Source organism: Macaca nemestrina, chromosome 8 (genome assembly GCF_043159975.1).
Source record: "Macaca nemestrina isolate mMacNem1 chromosome 8, mMacNem.hap1, whole genome shotgun sequence".
Classification (NCBI taxonomy): domain Eukaryota; kingdom Metazoa; phylum Chordata; class Mammalia; order Primates; family Cercopithecidae; genus Macaca; species Macaca nemestrina.
The window spans coordinates 42711081-42729853 of NC_092132.1; the positions used below are offsets into that span (position 1 = coordinate 42711081).

The 18773-nt window shown below is 47.8% G+C and overlaps 1 long non-coding RNA gene across 4 annotated transcripts in view; it reads right to left on the bottom strand.

The window, feature by feature from the left end:
* Positions 1-15538: 15538 nt before the first annotated feature.
* LOC105476032 (uncharacterized) overlaps positions 15539-18773 on the bottom strand; it is a 55760-nt gene continuing 52525 nt past the window's right edge. For 2 of the 4 annotated variants that reach the window (XR_011606840.1, XR_011606839.1), the window contains exon 6: positions 15539-16270. This is a non-coding gene — a long non-coding RNA (uncharacterized lncRNA). The remainder of the gene's footprint in view (positions 16271-18773) is intronic. The other 2 variants (XR_983795.3, XR_983798.3) reach the window with 2 other exon arrangements.

The following is an 18773-nucleotide window of genomic DNA, read 5'->3' on the forward strand; positions in this document are numbered from 1 at the left end:
TTCAGTGTCCTGCAGTTCAGACTCCCTCCCCCTGTGGCTCTACCATCTGTTCCCACTTCTCCAAGGCCCTGAAGAAATGGCATAGAGTCCTCAGGATGGGAGGCATCCTCTTCCCAGACTCCCAGACCCCATGTGGTCCAGGGTGCTGACGTCGGCCAGAAGCGGCGGAGCTTTTCTGGTAACTTCTTCCTAGAAGCATCCACCTCCGGGAAGGACAACAGCGGGACCAGGGCCAAGTCCAGCAGCTGCTCCACGCCTGCCTGGCCTGGGAGGTTTCCTGTGTGTCCACTCAGCCTGTCCAGATCCAGGGCAGTCAGGGCAGGCGATGGCTGGCTTGCCACTCCCCTCCCCTCCTTGTCACCACCCTCTCCAGGAAACCAAACCACTTTAACCGCTGACCCCCAGCACCACTGATGCCCTGAGCCTGTTTCTCCAGGCAAGAAGGGAATGGGAGTGCCTCCCCTCCCCGCTCCCCTCACCTGCTCTAACAGTGCTTCCTCCATGTATCAGAGGCTTCTAAGCCATCTGAGTCTTGTTTCTAAGTAATTTAGCTGAGGACAGAAGCTCCCTCCCCTGGTCCCTTCTCAGAGTTTTTGAGGCCAATGTGTCATAGAATTTTGAGCAGACACAGGGATCTCCCAACCCAGCCTAGTGCCTTTTAATGAGTGGTTTTTGGGGGCCAGGAATTGTGCTCAGTGCTTCACAGGCATTATTTAATTCCGACAACTGCATGGGGAGATAGTATTATTTAGCTTCATTTTCCAGATGTGATATGGACATAAACAACTCGCCTAAAGTCACACAGCTACTAGGTGCAGAGCCTGTGAAGCCAGGTCCTGTGACTTCAGAACCCACCTCTTGGCCACCATGTTCCACTTCTCAAAGTATATTCCATGGGCCATTCATTCCTCAAGGTCTGTAGCAATGAAACAGACCTGTGGTCAAGCATGCTTGGGAAGAACTCTGTCTTCAATCCCACCCTTGAAGAGTCTTGGAGCATACTGACAGTTTAAAGAGTCTGGAAGTCCTGGAGTGAGTCGATGTTTAATTTTCTTTAACCCGGTGTTTCCTAAATTGTGTTTCCCAAACTTATTTTCACTTGGAACCGCTGCCCCCACCCCGTCATTTTTTAATGGTATACTGTGAATATCCCAGAATATGCTTTGGGAAACACCACACAAGATCGCATTGCTGTCTTGTTCAGCTGGTGTCTGATACATATTAGAACTCGATAAACATCGGTTCCATAAAACTAACAACATTGTCTGCATTTTAGGTGATCCTAACCCATTCTCCAGTGTTCCTTTTCTTAAGGAGTTCCTTAGTGGTGGAAGATACCCCAGATCCTGCAGATAACCCAATCCTGATGTCACCTCCCCACTGGGGTGAGTCTTCTTTTCTGTGCAGGTCACACGGGAAGAAAATTCCATCTAAACAGTTCCTCAGGGCACCCCTATTTCAGCCTCCCAGAGGTTTCTATTCCAAGGACGAAGGGAAGTTTCCAAGACAATTCTGTTCAGTGCGGCAGCAGGAATGTGGGTGTGGAAGAGGGTGTGAAAACCTCTGTACCTGTTCACCTTTTCCCAGCCCGCCAAGCCTTCCCAGCAGGACAGTGCGGACCCCTGAGCATCCCTCACCTCTGCCAGCATTCACCCCAACCTTTACCTTTCTTAGAGCCCTGCCCTAGCACCCCCTCACTGTCCTCCTTTGATTTTATATAGCCTGTCTAGCAGCCCCTCTTACTCCCGACATCCCAGTGTGACTTGAACTCCACGCTAGATTGGATTCAGAGCTCCTCCACCCTGGCCTCCACCTCAGGGTCGTCACGGGGACTGTGAGCACAGAGCAGAACCAGGCCCAGCTCTGGAGACTCAAGTTCCACGGCTGTGAAGTGGGGCTCAGCCCTCCTGTGCTTTCAAATGCAGCTAGGGTCGAGAACCGCTGATGCTCCCCAGCACCCACTGCCCTGGTTCCCAACTATGCAGTCTCCAGCAGGCTTCTCCTCCCCTCTCCCGGCCCCTGAGCACCACTGGAGAGGTCCTCGCACCTCACAGGACCAGCACCACTGTGAATCCGGTCTCCCCTCTCAGCACCACCGTGGCTGCCAGCCCGTGTACCACACTTGGTCTCATCGCCTCTGCCACTCACTGCTCTGGGCCTTCCTCTCTCTCCCCGCACTCCCTTCCCACCTGAGCCTAACGCTTGGCACCTAGTCTCCTACTTCTTGAAAAAAAAAATCAAGGCCATTGGGATCACATGATCTCCATCAAATTCCTGCTCCCTACTGATTCTCCTCCCCCGACCCTCCTCCAACCCCCACTGCTTTCCTGTTAATTTTAGAAGCAGGCCAAAATCCAGGCCAAATACCCCCAGCAGATAGAGTCAGGCTGCCAGGTTCAAATCCCATTTCTATCACTTTCTGGATATGTGATCTTGGGCAGATCTCTCTGGTTTTTTGGTTTTTGTTTTTTTGAGACAGAATTTTGCCCTTGTCACCCAGGCTGGAGTGCAATGGTGAGATCTTGGCTCACTGCAACCTCTGCCTCCTGGGTTCAAGAGATTCTCCTGCCTCAGCCTCCCGAGTAGCTGGGATTACAGGCACCTGCCACCACGCCCAGCTAATTTTTGTATTTTTAGTAGAGATGGGGTTTCACCATGTTGGCCAGGCTGGTCTCGAACTCCTGATCTCAGGTGATCCATCTGCCTCGGCCTCCCAAAATGCTGGGCTTACAGGCATGAGCCACTGTGCCCAGCCAGATCTCTCTGTTTCTCTCACTTTCCTCATCAGTTAAATGGGATAATGCTTGCCTTTATCACGTGGAGCTGATGGAAGGATTAAATGGAGTAAGCCACGTGGAGAGTTTGGCATAAACCTGAAACACAGCAAATGCCAACAAGGTTTGTTACTGCTGTGCCTGGCTCTTTCATGGTGAAACCTCTCCTCATGTGGAATGTGCTTCTGGCACATTCCTCCAGCCAATAAAAACACACAGTCCAGGCCGGGCGCCGTAGCTTGTGCCTGTAATCCCAGCACTTTGGGAGGCCGAGGCGGGCGGATCACGAGGTCAGGAGATCAAGACCATCCTGGCGAACACGGTGAAACCCCGTCTCTACTAAAAACACAAAAAAATTAGCCGGGCGTGGTGGCAGGCAGCTGTAGTCCCAGCTACTCGTGAGGCTGAGGCAGGAGAATGGCATGAACTGGGAGGCGACGGAGCTAGCAGTGAGTGGAGATCGCACCACTGGACTCCAGCATGGGCGACAGAGCGAGACTCCGTCTCAAAAGAAAAAAAAAAAAAACCCACAGTCACAGTCCCTCCTGTCCTCATAACCTCTTGAATCTACAACACTAATTTCTCGTCTCTTCTCCAAACTTCTCAAAAGTGTCCTTTATCTGAGAGCTCCTTTCTTTATCTCCCTGTCTCTCCTCAGTTCGCTGTGATCTGACTTCCAGCCTTACCATAGTTCAGCCTTGTCAGGGTCGCCAAGGTCCTTGCCAAGATCCAGAAGTGGACGTGGGCCCTTCTCTGTTCCGGGCTTTCTGCCTGCTGCCTTTGTTGATCTTTTCCTCCTTTTTGAAATGGCGATGGCTTGGCTTCAGTGCCTCTGCATCATTTGCCTGGCTCTCCTTATGCTCCCCCGCCTTTCCTTCTCTGTCTCCTCACAGGGCTTCCCCAGGACTGCCACTGCTTCCCTGAGGTTGTCCTTAGCTCACGGGTCTCCGCTGCCCTCACTCCTTTTCAGGTGGTCTTAGCAGGCCTCATGGCTTCCACTCGAAGGATTGATACCTGTTATGGACTGAATTGCGCCCCTCCCAAATTCATATGTTGAAGTCCTAACCCCCAATATGATTGTATTTGGAGACAGGGCTTTAAGGAGGTAATTAAGGTTAAATGAGGTCACATGATAGGGCCCTAATCCAGTAAGTCTGGTATTCTTATAAGAAGACAAAGAGACACCAGAGATCTGTCTCTCTGTGTGCACACAGAGAAATGGTCATGTGAGGACACAGAGAGAATGAGGCTGTCTGCCAGCCAGGAAGAGAGGCCTCACCAGAACCAAACTTGATGGCATTTTGATCTTGGACTTCCATAGATCTAGTCTATGGAACTGTGAGAAAATAAATTTCTGTTGTTTAAGCCACTTGGTGTGTGGTATCCTGTTATGGCAGCTCACCCTCAAGAATACAGTACCTAAGTATATCAGTTAGCTTTTGCTGTATTATAAAAACCATTCCAAAATTTAGTGACTGAAAAGAACAACAATTTGGTTAGCCACCATGGCTCACCATCTGTAATCCCAACACTGAGAGACTGAGGCAGGAGGATCACTTGAGCCCAGGAGTTCAAGACCAACCTAGGCATCATGGAGAGACCCCATCTCTATAAAAAATTGAAAAATTATCTGGGTATGGTGGTGGACACTTGTAGTCCCAGCTACTCAAGAGGCTGAGGTAGGAGGATCACTCAAGCCTGGGAGGTCGAAACTGCAGTGAGCCATGATTATGCCACTGTACTTCAGCCTGGACAACAGAGCAAGACCCCATCTCAAAAAAAAAGAAAAGAAAAAGAAAGGAAGGAAGGAAGACAGAAAGAAAAAAAAGAAAAGAAAGAGAAAGAAAGAAAGAAAAAGAAAGGAAGGAAGGAAGGAAGAAAGAAAGGAAAGGAAAGAAAGAAAAAGAAAGAAAGAAAAAGAAAGAGAGAAAGAAAATAAAAACCATTTATTTATTTAATTTTTTTTTAAGAGATGAAGTCTCACTTTGTCACCAAGGCTGGATTGAAGTTGCAGGATCACTACCACCTTGAATTCCTGAGCTTGAGCTATCCTCCCACCTCTGCCTCCCCAAGCAGCTGAGACTACAGGCATGTGCCATCATGCTAGCTAATTTTTAAATTTTTGTGTAGAGATAGGGTCTTGCCATCTTGTTCAGACTGGTCTTGAATGTCTAGGCTCAAGCAATTCTCTCATCTTGGCCTCCCAAAGTGTTGGGATTACAGGTGTGAGCCACTGTGCCTGATCCAACCATTGATTTAGGTCACCTTTGTGCAGATTAGCAATTTGGGCTAGGCTCAGCTGGGTGGTTCTTCTGGTCTTGGCCAGGCTTACTCATGTGTCTGTGGTCAGCTGCTAGGTTGTCTGGACACTGACACTGGTTGGTCATAGTGGCCTCAGCTGGGATGGCTCACTTCTGATCCCTATAGTCTCTCATTCTTCCAAGGGCAGGCTGGGGCTTGTTTTCATGGCTGGGGAAGAAGGTTCCAAAACATCAAGCAGAATGGGGATTTAAAAAGAAAAGCCTCAAACTAAAGGCAGAGATCTAGTCCTTTCTATTCACATCTGGGATTCTGGTCATTGGCTTGTCAATATTAAGACACCTTGGACAATGAACTAGGAATATATAATAATAATTAAATAAGTAAACTCTGAGAATGCACCTACTGTTTTAAGGTATAGCAGACAGGACTTGATGGGTATAGAAGGAAGAATAAGGGAAATAGGCCTCCTTTTGGGTATCTGGTTTGGTAGACTGCCTGGAGAGTGGAAATAATTTGCTGAGCAAATTATTTGTACAAGCCTGGGCTCCCCAAGCTTGACCAAATTTGAATACCCTTCCAAGTCACTTCCCCAGACATAGGGTCTTATATGCTTGATATTGTTCAAGGAATTTGCACACACAGAACACTCAGGTGCTTAAGAGGACGCCACTAGAGCCAAACTTCCTGAATTTGAATTCTGATTTGGCCACTAACACAAAGAAAATTACTTCTCTGCATCTCAGGGTTGCTCACCCATAAAAGAGGAATAATAATGGCCCTTACTCCAGTGGGTTGTTGTGAAGATTAAATGAAATAATGCATGAGAGTCATATAGAAGTGCTTGGCTCAGAAAGTACCCTATAAATATCTGCTATTATCATTATTGTCTCATTTAATTCTCACAACCCACCCATGAGGCAGGCACTTCTATCTCCATTTTCCAGGTGAGAAAACTGAGGGTTAAATAATTACTATGCATGGCTAGTAGGTGGATAAGCTGGGTTTTGGACCCCGGCAATCATAACTCTGGAACCTATCATCTTACCTGACACTTCCTCCATATTCCCCCATTTGCCATTCTCCAAAAGGAAGAGAGCACAGTTGGGGTTGAAGAGAATGAGTCTGGTTTTAGGAGTAGATTTGAACCTGCCCCTAGGACATCCAAGTAGAGACTTCTGGGCAGCAGTTGCACTTGTTCTTGGAATAGAGAAATCAAGACATTGTACTCACAGTATAGGCAGGGAGTCCTCAGCAGACAGAGCGAGATTGAAGCTATGGATGGATAAGATCACTCAGGGTGGCCAGGAGAGGTGGCTCATGCCTGTAATCCCAGTACTTTGGCAGGCCAAGGTGGGCAGATTGCTTAAGGTCAGGAGTCAGAGACCAGCCTGACCAACATGGAGAAACCCTGTCTCTACTGAAAATACAAAATTAGCTGGGTGCGGTGGCACATGCCTGTAATCCCAGCTACTCGAGAGGCTGAGACAGGAGATCTGCTTGAACCCGGGAGGCGGAGGTTGCAGTGAGTTGAGATCACGCCATTGCACTCCAGCCTGGGCAACAAGAGCAAAACTCTATCTCAAAAAAAAGATCACTCAGGGAGATGGTGTAGCATGAGAGCAGGGGAGAGCCCAGAGCACTTTTAAGGAGTGGACAGTGGATGGAGGAAGGAGGAAAAGGATCCCATGAAGGAGTCTGAGGAGGCTGAGCAGCCCAGGGAAGGGAAAGGCACGTTTTGCAGGGAGGGTGACCACACGTCGGAGTGTGCCTGGGAGAGTCTTGGCTTCTGACAGTGAGCCTGGCATAATTATTCATTAGTGCCCCCTTTCACTTTAAACAGTGACCCAGTTTGGGAGATTAATTGTATATTCACCCTACTTAGAGGGTCAAGGAGGGGAAACCTTCAGGGAGGAGGAAATATAAGCATAAAATCCCACTGAGAAAACAAGCAGGGTAAGAATGGAAACTGGTCCATTAGAATTAGATTTGGCAAACTGATGACCTTGAAGAGAGAAGTTTCTGCAGAAAAAGGTGGAAAACAGATTGGATCAAGCTGAAGTCTGACAAGAGATAAGTAGAGATAACAAATGTGCATAAATCTTTTCAGAAGCCAGGCTGGGAGAAAAGAGGCAAGTGGACAGCTGCAGGGAAAGAAAGCCACTTCCCAGCCGCCACCCAGTGTGGAAGGGATTTTTGAGCATGTCCAGACCTGACAGGGAGGAAGCCACTGGATAGAGAAATTGACAAGCATTAAGCGGGGAATACTGACTGCTGAAAGTCCCTAGAGAGCCAGAAAGTACAGCCCAATTAGATGCAGAAGAGCTTTGAAGAAATAAAATTGGAAATTTAAGACATGTTGGGAAAAATCATCCCAAGAAGGTCAGTTTCTGGTCATGGAGGTGGCATCATCTTACGAATAGTTCCACCCAGGCTGCGACAGAACTCAGTCAGCAATGCCTGGTCTTTCTCGTTTACCCCAGTGTGACTCCTTACCCCTGAAAAATGCATGATTTCTACGTATGCATGATTTCCACACACTTGTAGGAGGTTCACAACTCCCTGAAGTCCAGAGAGCAGTCAAGCACTGTGAGGAAACCCTGCCCTTTGGAGCACTTTTCTGCTCCTTGAGTGTCCCCACCCCAAAAGCCATTCCCTCCAGCTCCTCAAGCTGATCAGGAACTCTTACAGTAGCCATTAAGGTGGCCCCGTCTTCGTTAAAAATTTTTTTAAATCTTATTTTTTTAAGCCACCTCCTACCAAAAAGACCCTTCCTCATTTTAAAAGACTTTCATAACTTGCTACAAATTCCACATTTGCAGATTACATTTTACCAGTTGCATTCAAAATCAGCTTCTTCCAGATCCTTCAGGGGAGAGTTGAATACAATTAATTTGGTTTCTTAGTCCCGTTAGTGTGGTTTCTCCAAGGCTCTTCCTGGGGTGGGGTGGGGTCCTGTTGAGGGTTTCCAGGAACCCCACAAGCTCCTGCTTGGGGTCTGGGCTCCCCAGGCTTGACCAGAAATGGACTCCCTTTCAAACAGGGCCTTACAACACTTGGGGCGCCGAGCTTCTGCTTGATGAGGGCCTGTTTTTACGATGCTCCTTTCACCTCCCAGCTGTGTAGAGATTATCTGGTAAGAATTTTCTTCTTCTTCTTTTTTTTTTTTTTTTTTTTGAGACAGAGTCTTGCTCTGTCACCAAGGCTGGAGTGCAGTGGCACAATCTCAGCTCATTGCAACATCTGCCTCCCTAGTTTGAGCGATTCTCCCGCTTCAGCCTTCTGAATTACTGAAACTAAGGTGCCTGCCACCACGCCTGGCTAATTTTTGTGTTTTTATTAGAGATGGGATTTTGCCATATTGGCCAGTCTGGTCTCGAACTCCTGGGCTCAAGTGATCCACCCACCTCAGCCTCCCAAAGTGCTGGGATTATAGGCGTGAGCCGCTGCACCCAGCCTGTCTTCACTTCTTACACTTTATCGCTTAATGCATATTAATGAGGTAGAACATGGCCTTCATTCATTTATTCAACAAATGTTTGTCAAGCCCAGGTACAGGGTCGGATACTGGAAAGGGAGAGGGGCTGATGCCTGCTCCCTGAGCTCAAGGTGTCTCTCAGAGGCAAAGTCCATCAGCAAAACAGATGGCAAAAAAAACCCCTCACCTAAATAATTCTGAGGAGTTGATGACATGTAGAAGCATTCATCTGAATCTCCACGGAGTTGTGGATTAAGACAGTGAAAAGCCTTTACAGCCTCCAAACACTCGCTTCATTTCTGTAGCAATGGAAGCCTGTGTGAAGGCAGTGTGAGCAGGGGGGTGGGGGTCTTCTGAGGCCTGTTCTACAGACGAGGAATCACAGACAGAGACAGAGGCTGAGAGCCGCCTTGAAGGCCAGCTCAGACCCTCTGCCTTCCAAACTGGAGGACGAAGAATCCACGAGGAGATAGAAGAGTACAGGGAGAGAAAAAATAGCCTGGAGAAGAGTTGGAGAAATGGGGAAATAGTAGATGGAGCGACGTGGGTGGAATAGGCACCAGGCAGAGATGGAACAGAATCTCTGAATGAATGAAGACAGCCAGAGTGCTGCTGACAAGATGAGAGAGAGTTCCCAGCTCTCGTAATTCTCAGTGCATGGGTGCCATGGCCCACAGGCAGATGCGAGGCCCTTGCCTGAAGGGCAGCCCCTGACAGCCCTGCCAAGATACCATCCTGACTGCTTTCCTTGTCATCCCCCAACTTTCAGCACGTGTTTCAGTGAATCCTCCCACTCCCCCAGGACTCATAGCCCTGACCTCTCTCTGACCTGCATTCCCAGGGGACACTTCCACCAGGGCTCCCAGCCACCTCATTCATTTATTCAAAAATGTTCTTTCAACACCTATTACGTACTAGTAACTGCTGTACCAGTCCCAGAGGGGACAACCAACAGCAAACGACATGGTCCCTGCCCTAATGGGGTGGGAGACAATTAAATAAACAACTCGATCACAGTAAGGTGGGAGGATGTCTTCCACTCTATGCCTGGGATACTAGCACCATCATCAACTGCAGTAGACCCAGCCAGAGTCCTGGGTCCCCTTGACCCCTCCTCTCCTACATGACCACATGTCCAGGTGCTAAGAGTGTCTTGCATGTGTCCCCCCGCTTCTCTCTCCATGACCTCTGCCTGGACTCCTAGTCTCCACTCCCAAGCCCTCCTCCACATTACTCCCTGAATTTTCTTTCTAAAATGCAAACATAATCATGGTATTCTCAAGATTAAGAACTTCTCCAGGTCAGGGGCAGTGGCTCATGTCTGTAACCCTAGCACTTTGGGAGGCCAAGGTGGGTAGATTGCTTGAGCCCAGGAATTTGAGACCAGACTGGGCAACATGGTGAAACCCCATCTCTAGTGAAAATACAAAAATTAGCCAGGCGTGGTGGTGTGCACCTGTGATCCCAGCTACTTGGGAGACTGAGGCAGAAGAATTGCTTGAGCCTGGGAGGTGGAGGTTGCAGTGAGCTGAGATGACCATCACAGCTCACTGCACCCTGGACCTTCTAGGCTCAAGCAATCCTCCTGCCTCAGCCTTCTGAGTAGCTGGAACCATAGGTGCACACCATCACGCCTGGCTAATTTTTTAATTTTTTGTAAAGACGGGGTCTCACTATGTTGCCCAAGTTCGTCCCGAACTCCTGGGCCAAAGCTATCCTCCAAAATGGCTGGGATTGCAGGTCTGTGCCACTACACCTGGCCTGACCTATTTTACTAAAGAAGTTGAAGCCACATGATGACTTGATCCAGCTTCCTCCTCAAAACAGACTCTCCCAGCTCCCTTGTATTTCTTCTTCCTGTCTATGTGGACTCAGAGATTCATCCTCCCCTTGTATTCTCTTTTGTTTTGTTTTTGTCTGTTTGCTGGTTTTGAGACAGAGTCTCACTCTGTTGCCCAGGCTGGAGTACAGTGGCATGATCATGGCTCACTGCAGCCTTGATCTCCTGGGCTCAAATGATCCACCCAGCTTAGCCTCCTGTGTATCTGGGACCATAGGTGTGCACTACCATGCCTGGCTAATTTAAAAAAAAAAAAAATTTGTAGAGATGGGACTCTTACCATGTTGCCCAGGCTGGTCTCGAATTCCTGGGCTCAAGCGATCCTCCTGCCTCAGCCTCCCAAAGTGCTGGGGTTATAGCTGTGAGCCACTATGCCTGGCCCCCCGTATACTCTCAATGCTGCCTATTTCCTTGCTCCATTCATCTCCTTATTCATTTATTTCTCTTTCCTCACACATCTCCTCTGCTTTCATTCCTACTTGTCTTCGTTTGGATTCCTCTAGGAGCAGACTCTGAGCCAAGGCCTTTATTGGGAGATAAGTGTAACTGACAGAATGGTGTGCAGGGGGAGAGTGGGGAGGGAGTGATACAGGGAAGGAAAAGTCACCGAGAACAGGTGCAGTTAGATGCCACGCACTGTGGTGAGCTACTGGAGTTGAATCCTGCAGAGCAAACTGGAAAACATCACCAAGCACATTCCCAGAAGTGTTCCCATGAAGGGCGAGGAGCCAGGGGTTCCTCTGTATTAGTCCATGTTCCCCAGAGAAACAGACCAAAAGGAGATATGAGAGAGAAAGACAGGGAATTGTTAGAGGAATTGGCTTATGTGATTGTGGGGGCTGAGAAATCCCATCATCTGCCGTTTGCAAGCTGGAGAGCCAGGGGAGCTAGAGGCATAATTCAGTCCGAGTCCAAAGGCCTGAAAATCAAGAGTGCCAACATCTTAGGGCAGGAGAAGAAGGAGGTCCCAGCTTCAGAAGAGTGAGCTAATTTGCCCTTCCTCTACCTATTTGTTCTATTGGGGGCCTCAATGGATTGGATGGTGCCTGCCCACAATGGTGAGGGTGGAGCTTCTTCACCCAGTCTGCAGACTCAAATGTTAATCTCTTCTACAACCCCCTCACAGATGCACCCAGAAATGTTTCACCAGCTATCTGGGCACCACTTAGTCCAATCAAGGTGACATATATAATTAATCATTACATCCTCCTCCACACCCATCAGGCATCGGAGAAGGGCTTCAGGGGATAGGGGGTGAGGGACGGGACAGCGGGGGTCGGAGGGGTGTTAATTCCCAGCCACTCCCAGTCTTCCAGCTGCTTGCCAAAGTGGCTTCCTTACCTTACCCTTAAACCAGTGGTTCTTGACTTGGGGTGATTTTGCTGTCCAGGGGACACTTGACAATGTCTAGAGACATTTTTGTTATTGTAACTCAGTGTATGTGGAGGCTGCTACTAGCATCTAGGGGGTAGAAGCCAGGGATGCTGCTAAACATCTTACAATGCATAAGACAGACTGCACCCCCACCTTCGGCCCAAGAATTATCTTTTTTTCCCCCTTATTTTACTGCTCCATTCCAGTTGTAACCAAGAATTATCCTGCCCCAAATGTCAATAAAGCCAAGATTGAGAAACCCCACCTTCAACAACACTGCAGGTGCTGGCAGCTGGCCGTCACTGACATGCCAGAAACCATACGGGGATCTGGGACAGTAAGGACAGCATCTGCTAGGGTGCTCAAGACTCTGGCCTAAAACCAGCGACAAAACGCTCTCCACCTCGCTACCCCTCGAACTTCACTCCAGCTCTCTCTCTCCTTCTACTCTCACACGGCTAAAGACCCCCTACCCCTCTGCCTCCATGTCTTAGCACCCGATCTCATCCTAGCCACTTGCAGTCTGGCCTGCCACTGAACCCCACCCTCCCCCGCCGAGATCACCAGTGAAGTCGTCACTGCTAAATTGAATAAACACTTCTCAGAACCTGTTTTGCTTCACCACTAGTCTTTGAAACTCACCTTACTGGCTTTTGGAAACCTCACGGTGATCGCTCCGGTAAGTGAAGACTAGCCACTGGCACCAGGGCCAGGGGAACTAGCAAGGATTTGGAAACTGTGGAACCTGAGCCCATGTAAATGCAGGGAATTAAGGCAGCCTCCATGAGTCAGAAGCTGACAAGCAATTCTAGAAAACATGTCCTGGGCGCAAAGCCAGGAGGCATTCCAGGGGCAAGCAGCAGCCTGGTGACGTCCCCAGGAGTGCGGGGTGTGCTACACCAGAGCTGAACCTGCCCAGTGCTATGGGCGTCTGGGACCTGGCCAACAGGAGAACTGCCCGACTGAGGAAGTAGAACTGGTGCTGGTTCCAGAGTGTTCACGATGTGCTGGACACCGGTGCTGCAGAGATGATCCTCATGGAGTGACAGCCAAGTAGAGAAAGCAGTGAAGAAGGCAAGTGATGTGACCATGAGAATGGGTAATGGTAAAAGCATGTGGTACTAGGGCGGCAGAGAGAAGTCAAATAAGGCTTCCTGGAGTGGGTGACATAGTGACTGGGCTTTTTGGTTTTTATCATTTTTTTTTAGGACAGAGACTCGCTCTGTCCACCAGGCTGGAGAGCAGTGACGTGAGCTCAGCTCACTACAACCTCCGCCTCCTAGGTTCAAGCGATTCTCCTGCATCAGCCTCCTGAGTAGCTGGGACTACAGGTGTGCGCCACCACGCCCAGTTAATATTTTGTATTCTGTTTTTTTTTTTCTTTTTTGTTGAGACAGAGTCTTCTTGCTCTGTCACCAAGGCTGGAGTGCAATGGTATGATTACGCCTCACTGCAATCTCTGCCTCCCAGATTCAAGCGATTCTCGTGCCTCAGCCTCCCGAGTAGCTGAGATTACAGATGTGTGCCACCATGCTTGGCTAATTTTTTGTATTTTTAGTAGAGATGGGATTTCACCATGTTGGCCAGGCTGGTCTTGAACTCCTGGCCTCAAGCAATCCACCCACTTCAGCCTCTCAAAGTGCTGGGATTACAGGTGTGAACCACCGTGCCTGGAAAATTTTTTTTTGTATTTTTAGTAGAGACGGGGTTTCACCATGTTGGCCAGGCTGGTCTCAAACTCCTCACCTCAGGTGATCCACCCTCCTTGGCCTCCCAAACTGCTGGGATTATAGGAGTGAACCACGTGTGTAGCCAGGAACTGGGTTTTGAATGAAGAAACAGACCCCAAGCTGAAAAAAGAGCAAGCCGTCAGAAGAGACGACACCAGGTGCAAAGACTCAGCGCGAGGGCCGTGGCAGAGTCCTTAAGTGTGAACAGAGGGAAAGCGTGAGGAAGCGTCTGGGGTGGGGTGCGTAGCACCACAGGGGTGGGTCACCGAGGGCCTGGGATGCCCAGGCGAGGAGCCAGGATGAGCTTGTGGAAACTGGTCATGATTTTTAAGCCCAGTGTGATCAGATGTGACTGGAGACAGGTAAAAGGTAGCTGTGTCTGAACAGGCAAAGAAAATAAAGGCAGGCATGAAAGCATCAATCGTTTCTTCAGTAGATTTGTATTAAATGCTTACTCTGTGCTAGTCTGCTTTAGACACTAGTAGTACAGAGGTGGTAAACCAGGTGAGGCTCTCTGCCCTCACAAAGCCTGTCGTGTGTGTGTGTGTGTGTGTGTGTGTGTGTGTGTGTGTGTCGGAATAAGATGAGAACAAATCTACAAATAAACAGGAAGATACTGGATGGTATGAAGGCCTAGGGGAAGAATAAACAGAGTGACACGGTGGAGTCACTGGGGCTTCTGGAGGCCGGTAGGGAGGGACGCTCTCTTGTAGGCGGTGGTAGCTGAGCTGAGAACTCTGAAGAGAGTGAGCCCACTCATGAGGCTTGAGGGATGGAACCTTCCAGAGAGGGGGAAGAGTCCATGCAAAGGCCCTGGTGGGAGCTTGAGGAGGAGAAAGAAGGCCATGGAGGGTTGCTGTGGAAATCAAAGAGGGTGCGCTTGAGAGTAATTAGGAGTTCATTGACAGCCTTTGGTGACTGACTGGATATGAGGTAGAGGGACTTCCCATGTCCACTTCGGGAATGTGGGTACCCCCAGGCAGACAAGAGACAGCAGGATGAGCCCACCTGGGTGGAAGGGAATGCAGTGGGCTGAACAGTGGTTTGTCCAGTTGGATAGAAGAAGGCAAGTCCAAGACCTAACCTTCAGAACGAGTGAATGTGACGTTATGTGGAAAAAGGGTCTTTGCAGATCTAATTAGGTTAAGGATCTTGAGATGAGGTCATCTTGGATTTAGGGTGGGCCCTAAATCCAGTGACAGGTGTTCTTATGAGAGAAAGGCAGAGAGGGAGATTGGAGACACAGACACACAGAGGGGAGCCGGCTGTGTGAAGATGGAGGCAGAGATGGGAGTTGTACTGCCACATGCCAAGGACAACTGCGATACCAGAGGCTGGGAGAAGCAAGAGGACATTCACCCTGAGAGCCTTTGGAGGCAGTGCGGCCCTGCTAACATCTTGATTTCAGCCTTAGGAGAATAAATTACTGTTGTTTTAAGTCACCAAGTTTGTGTTGATTTGTTACGGCAGCCACAGGATGCTAAAACAAACCACTCCATGATGAGTCTAGGGAGCCAGAAAGAGGAGTTAACTAGGCAGGTGGATGCACAGAGGTCCTCTTGGGAGAGCAGCCAGGGCAGAAGACGAAGTTCAGAAGCCATTTGAGCTTGCAGGTGGCCGTCTAAACCAGGGTCATTTTTGTGCTAGTCAGAAACCACCCTAGAAGCTCTCTCTCAGAAGCACAAAACAGAAAGCTTTCCAGATTCTTCCTTCAACAGATTTCACTCCCATAGAACCGAACACCCACACTATCTAATCAATAAGATACAATGTTCATATCAGAGAATATGTTTCTTTACATTTTAATGCCTCTTGATAAATTAAATTATATTTTGTCAGATTTTCTCTTTCTCTCTCTCTCTCTTTCTTTCTTTCTTTCTTTCTTTCTTTCTTTCTTTCTTTCTTTCTTTCTTTCTTTCTTTCTTTCTCTCTCTCCCTCTCTCTCTCTCTCTCGCTCTTTCTTTCTTTCTTTCTTTCTTTTTTTCTTTTTTTTCGGCAGAATCTTGCTCTGTTGCCCAGGCTAGAATACAGTGGCATGATCTCAGCTGACTACAACCTCTGCCTCCTGGGTTCAAGTGATTCTCCTGTCTCAGCTTCCCACGTAGCTGGGATTTACAGACACACGCCACCACACCTGGCTAATTTTTGTATTTTTAGTAGAGACGGGGTTTCACCATGTTGGCCAGGCTGGTCTCAAACTCCTGACCTTAGGTGATTCACCAATCTTGGCCTCACAAAGTGCTGGGATTACAGGCGTGAACCACCAGGCCTGGCCTCCCCTTCTCTTTTGAGATTATTTTCTTAAGTCAGTAGTGATTGCACCTCCTTGCAATTCTGGCCTTATGTAAGGCCAGCCCATTTTATATCCACCACAACTGAGAACATGTAAAGAGAAAGGCTAGAGGAGAGGAAGTGCCAGAAATGATCTTTATTAGTTGATGGCATTGTGCATCGTAAGTTCCTCCTGATGCCTCAGAGCGGGCTGAGGAAATGCTTCTGTTGCTCAAGCTGTATTTGCACCTCCTCATTACAATTCCTTTCAAAATGTGTCCACTCACAGATAGTGCGAGAGTGCCACCCAGTCTTTGCACCTGGCCTGCCCTTAACATTTGCAGGACCCAGGGCATGAGTACAAGTGGAGGCTCACATTTCCTATGCCTAAGTGTTTACAAAGTATTAAACCACAACATGTTAAGTAGAATATATTTTGTCTACCTACCTTAACAGTAACGTCCCAATGCTCTGGAAGGCCAGGATCAACCTCAGAACTCTTGGGCTCCTTGGAATTAAGCACCAGAATGTAGAATGCAGCCGACTGGGACAGAGGGAAGAGAGGAAGATTTATTTTTCCTCTTTACCCTCTGAGCTATTTGAGATTTTAAAAATCAATAGTGTTGTAGTGGAAGGTGTTGAGTTCCTGTCTACCACCTCTTCCCCAACTCTCCTTCCTTCCTTCAGATATCCATCAACCTCTGCATAGCCCACCGCCTTTTTGGGGGAAGCTGATTCTTAAGCACCAACTTGGCTGTCAGAGGGAGTGTGGGTCCTGATAAGTTAAGCCATTCTCTGCATGTATGTTATCATTGTGTGCCCTGACTGGGGCACAAGACCCAAGCTGACCCAATCAACTGTCTTCGCTTTCCTCATAGATGTGGACAAGATAATGCCAACTGTTTCTGGTAGCCATGTTGCAACCACAAAGGGCCCTGGGGATGGTGGGGGGGCAGACAAAGCTCTTACTGAGGATGGCAGACCTGAGAGACAAGAAGAATTTGGGCCCTTGATGCTGTCACAGGGTTCATTAAGAAGCTACCCTGTGTCTACATGGCCAGTTCACTCATTCCTTCATTCTACAAGTATTTATTGAGTACCTACTATGTGCCAGGCACTGTTTTACATGCTGGAATATAGCAGTAAATATAAACAGACAAAAATCCCCATCTTGTGGAACCTATGTTTTTGTGTGGAAAGAAAAAAGTGACAGACCATAAACATAACTAAAATAAGCAAGAATAATATGTCAGAAAGTTATACGTGCTATGGAAAAATAAAAGCAGTTTGCTGGAATGGATTATCAAATACTAAATTCCTGTATGTACTGAGCATTATTTTCAGTAATAAATCAAAACATCCCTTTTAAGAATGCATAATTGTGCACTGGTGCTAGGCTTCTACTCAGAAGCCTGTAATCCCAACACTTTGGGCGGCCAAGGCGGGCAGATCACAAGGTCAGGAGTTCAAGACCAGCCTGACCAACACGGTGAAACCCCGTCTTTACTAAAAAAATACAAAACTTAGCCAGGCGTGGTGGCGCATGCCTGTAATCCCAGCTACTCAGGAGGCTGAGGCAGGAGAATCACTTAAACTGGGGAAGCGGAGGTTACTGTGAGCTGAGATCGTGCCACTGCCCTCCAGCCTGGGCGACAGAGACTCCATTTCAAAAAAAAAAAAAAAAAAAAGTTATGATGGAAATGGGAGGATTCCTAGGGATTGTGATTTAAAAAGGCATTTGCCTTTGGACAAGTGTGATAATCAAATTAATGAATCTTATGAACTGCCTATTAGTGTTGCAAAGGTATCAGATTCAAACAAAATAACAAAACGGCACACACACATACACACACACGCAGTGGCAGTCTTTGAAATCTGGATAACCAATGAGCTGGCGATAAAAGTGAAACTATGCCATCACGTGACACACATTTTAGAGATGCTCCTAAATTCTGGGATAAATCTGTCCAATTTCAAACATCATTTTGAAATGTACACAGAATTCCACATAAAAACTATCAAAATAATTTAATGTTAGGACAAGAACACAGTACATTAGAAGATAAAAATGCAAAATCTATGGAAGCCAAATGTATATGATCATATTTAATTTCAAGGCCTGGAACTGCTAAGTTTATTGACAAATTGTCAGTCCTGATGCCAATGAAATGTGGTGAGTGATGATCAGAGCAAAGTAAGCTAAATGATTGACAAGGCATCTCTGTTCTGCAATGTACTTCATCACTGAATTACAGAGATTGAATTTATTTACTTTGCTGTTGATATAAAGCACAATGAAGTGAAATGAGTCACTGCAAACTAGCAAATCCGGTGATACTACGAATTCTTGCATTCTTTTACGGTTGTCAGCCATGAGCCGAGTGAAAGTCAATGAAGATATTTTACACTGCCAACCTTTGCAACTTGCAAGGACAACTTGCTAATCACTCATGACATAGACTAGAAGTGAAGATTTGGGATAGGCATGGATGGGCTGAGGCTGTGGATGGTAAATATCTCCACAGTCAAGCTGTTATACCAGAGCTGTGTCCCCTCAATGCCACTGCATGCAGGGAAACCATCACCCTCCAGAACAGGTATGAAGATTTCAGACAAGTACGAAAGCCCGTAAAATTGACAGCCATGTCACAAGCAGGCAATTAAATACCTGACTTTTTTCTTGGCTGTGTGAGGAGATTGGCAATGTCTACAAAGAACTGCTGCTTCAAACAGAAGCTCAATGTCTTTTGACTAGAAAAGCTTTCATTCATTTAGTTCAGTTATAAGAGAACTTCATTTTTTCTTTTTTTTTTTTTTTTGAGATGGAGTCTTGCTCTGTCACCCAGGCTGGAGCGCAGTGGTGTGATCTTGGCTCACTGCAAACTCTGCCTCCTGGGTTCAAGCGATTCTCCTGTCTCAGCCTCTGGAATAGCTGGGGCTGCAGGCACGTGCCACCATGCCCGGTTAATTTTTTGTATTTTTAGCAGAGACGGGGTTTTACCGTGTTAGCCAGGACAGTCTCGATCTCCTGACCTTGTGATCCGCCT